Source organism: Taudactylus pleione, unplaced genomic scaffold (assembly GCF_031769625.1).
Source record: "Taudactylus pleione unplaced genomic scaffold, aTauple2 ptg000216l, whole genome shotgun sequence".
Classification (NCBI taxonomy): domain Eukaryota; kingdom Metazoa; phylum Chordata; class Amphibia; order Anura; family Myobatrachidae; genus Taudactylus; species Taudactylus pleione.
In genome coordinates this window covers 8,843,464-8,847,418 of record NW_028284618.1, presented here as the reverse complement: position 1 = coordinate 8,847,418, position 3,955 = coordinate 8,843,464, and the positions used below count along the sequence as shown (strand labels likewise).

The 3,955-nt window shown below is 48.9% G+C and overlaps 1 pseudogene; it reads right to left on the bottom strand.

Moving 5' to 3' along the window:
• Positions 1-382: 382 nt before the first annotated feature.
• On the bottom strand, positions 383-1,446 carry LOC148517488 (uncharacterized; annotated as a pseudogene).
• Between the last annotated feature and the right edge of the window lie 2,509 nt (positions 1,447-3,955).

Here is a 3,955-nt window from a genome sequence, read left to right as displayed (position 1 = left end):
GCAAACGAAATGCGGACTCAATATCCACCTTGCGAACCACTTCCAATGCCTCATCGAATGAATTATATCGAACCTGACAGAGCTCCTCTGAAATAGCATCATTCACCGAACTACCCCTCGGGTACGAGAGGTAGTGTATGAAACAAAACTTCCCCTCAGCTTTCTTAGGGACTACCCCAACTGGCGGCAAAATCAAACCCGAAACAGGAGACTCCTGAAACGGACCTACAGTACAATGCGCCCCAACCGCACTTCCCCATCAAGCTTCTCCCAAAGCACCCCAGGCAATTCTCTTGCCGAACGTAAATTCCTGCCTCTACCCCCAACGACAACCCCAGCCACCAGAAGCTGAAACCCCTGAAAAAACCCTGCCCGCAAAAATTCAGCGTCGGCTCGCTTCAGATAAGCCTTCAACCCAACCGACATTGCGGGTCCGCGGCCATTTGCCCCCACCACCGCCGGCCCCGGCTCCAACCCCAACCGGCCGGGAACAATCCTTAATGGGATGCGTTCCACCACATCTGATGCAACAGTGCCGAAAGCGACATTTCGTACCCAAAATGCACTGCCCGTTATTAAAGTTAAAACATTTTCCATGCCCTTTCTTTGACCCTGGTACCTGTAGACCCCACACCACTGCCATAAACCTGCCTGGGGGTAGCTCCCTCCTGCGACCCCCGTGGCGGCTGAGTCACGTCAACGAGCACCTCCACATCCTTAGCACCGAAGTCAATAATTTCCTTCCCGTGCTGCTTTCCGATGAAATTCCTTGTCATATATCCGCCAGGCGCTACCCCGTGCAGAACTCACCATTTCATGTATCAGATACATGTAACAAATGACTTTCAAATGCTCATCTGGACGCATCTCCAAATAGCAGGACGCAAAAATATACATCCCCTTGAGCCAATTATGGTAGGACATGCAGGAGTCCACGCCAGCGCCTCCTCTCTTCTTAGCTGCATTCCATGCTTTCTTCGCCTTACTAGTGAGGGCAAAAATATTAACGAAATGACCCCATCTAATCCTGTCCCTCACTCTTGGGTGCATTCCCCGCAACACCGCCTTGTTAGCACAAAGCACCTCATCTGAAAGCACCGATGTGTCAGAAAAGCTAGTAGAGGAGGATCAACGCCTACGCTTAGCCTTCCTACCCTTTTTCTTTTCGTGCCTATCTGAATTAGAAGAGGAATCGGTGGAATAAGAACTACTACTCACAGAGTCCCTCCTCCCGTGACGCCGTGAGGTATCACTCAGCGCACCACTACTCTCACTACAAGACCCACTGCCAACCCAATCTGGGTTAGAAGAAGACTCACCAGAAAACCCCACAGCAGGACCCGCACTAGCATCGGCCACATCCTCCATGTTCTGCTCTCTCCTCTGCATACTGGCACCGGTATTCGATCCACCTGTGAGGACACAATCAGAAAATTCCGACACCATCCGGGGCACACTAGGTGGTCCGGAAGCCCCCACGGTATTGTGCCCCCTCCCCATCTGCAAAGCTGCAGCCACAGCCAGCCCCACCGCTGCTGCCAACCTCCCTGAAAGTGCCACCAGAGTGTTACCATGCACGGCCGCGCCCCCCGCACTCCCGCTGGGCCCAGCGGGGAGAACGGGTACCAAAGCTGACACCAATGAAGCACATAGCGCAGATACCACCCCCCACTCAACCCCTGCAGTCCCAGACATTTGCCCCGCAACAGCGGGAACCATATCACCGTCCGCAGTACCACCCCGCACCCCCCTCATCACATCCACATAGGAACGGGGCCGGCGGGGAACTATCGCGTTGGCATCGGCAACCCCACCAAGGGACGCCGAAGGCGACCCCATTATGCTCCCCATGGAACCCGAATCCGAGGAAGCACACACCGTGTCTTCAATCTCAGGCCCCCTATTAGCAGCACATCCAAAATGGCGCCCGCGACCTACCGCAGCTCCTACACACTCGTCATCCCGTACCTCCGGCCCGATCTGAGCCAAGCTTGAGCCCCTATGCAATGCCAGCCGCCGCCTCCCCGACCCTGACACCATACTCTCACCCTGCATAGGGGGAGAAGCTCGCCGGGCCACACTACAACCACCCCCTCCCTTTCTGCGATCGGGCAACCCTGGGTTAATAGACTCTGAAATGCTGCGGATCGAAGCCCGGTCCCAGGCTCTGACTGTGGCCGCGTGCACCCACAACCCCGTCGGGGACAACAGGCCTGCCGCCTACCATATCTACCAAATAGCGAGCGGGAATGGCGGTGGCATTGCAGGTACGATCCATAACAAAAAGAGGAACGTAATGAGAGAAAGAAAGTATAGGAGAGTCAGAAGGAGTACAGAAAGAATAAGAGTTTCAGTATGTTTGAAAGAGTCAGTGAAGAATTAAATTATGCGTATAATAACAGTTAACCAATACAGTACTTCTTTGTCCAAGATCTGGAAAAAAAGAGAGGGCAAGCATAACGTTGCTTACCCATAAAACCTACAACGACACTCCCATCCCAGCAGATCTGCCCATACTATTGGCTAAAGGAACTGACCCCTAAGACACTCCCCAAGCACTTAACCCCCTGTGTCCCTGAGTGTACAGAGTGCCAGACTGGAGGTTTATGACTCTACTGTCATATAAAATGACCTCCGTGTTCTAGATACTGTAATTAAAACCGGTATACAGAATGATGCAGTAAAACATAAGTTATATAAAGCCCTGGGCCTGATTCAGTAGCGATCACAACTACGATTTGTCCGATTGTTGCGTTCAGCGCATGCGTATGCATTGCAGTGCGCGTGCATGAAGACTCCGCTGCGATTGGGACTGCGATCACAGTAACTACGCAGACCCATCGCAGAGTGATTGACAGGAAGCACCGTTTGGGGGAGGTGACGGGGTGGGTGGTTGGTAAAACGCAGGCGTGCCAGTGCGTTTGAATGCCATTGTAGGGGCGTGCATAAATTAGCCACTGCGATGCCATACCCAGCTTGGGCTTGCACTTCGTGCGAGGAGTCTAGCAATTCCCGAGTAAGGTCAGACCTTGTGCAAGTGTGTGTGATGCTGCCATGGTACTCAATGTTACCGATGGTTTTGCAGTCTTTCTAAGTATTACGGATGTGTGTAAGGTAAGGTGGGCGTCCTTATGTTATGCTGCATATGGCATTATGATTGCAATCATTAGCATACTAACGCAGTGCGACCGCGTGCGTAATCGCTATTGCGATCGCAGTTGCAATCCGTACTGATTCAGGCCCTCTGATCACAATTTCCCACCCTGTGCTACAAAAAAGAAAAACTGTCCTGAAAACACTTGTTATTGTGTTTGGAATATATATGTGAAAAATAAGAGGAAACAGAAGTACCCAATAGTAAAAAACTTCTTTGAATCATACAAGTGCATTGAAAATTAATGGGTCTATTTACTAAACCTTGGATGGAGATAAAGTAAACATATCGATATTGTGTTTCTGGGGCTAAATCTCACATTTACTGTACTAATACTTAAAAAAACAAATCAAAAATTGTTTGTTAGTAAATGTGTAATTTAGCCCCAGAAACACAACATCGATGATGGTACATAGATTTTAAATCAATAAAAATCGACCTTTAGTAATTACACCCCTTTGTGCTTATCTGAATTCACTTTACAGAATCTTGTTCCTCTTCTCTTGGTTGATAGTAGGTCAGTTAGGCCAATTACATATTATATATTTCACACACCTCCAGAGTTTAACTTCCAAATAACATACAGCATAAACCTATATAAAAGGTGTTTTATTACATAAGAAAATAATTACACTCAAATAAAAAATAAAAAAAAGATTTCAAGATTTGCAGAACCACACTGGATACTGGCGGGATGGGTATTTATGGTCGACAGTTATACTGATACTAACCAAGCTGTAAACATGACGTTTACAGTAATAATGCCGCCACAGTGAAAATGTTTTAAATTACATTACTACA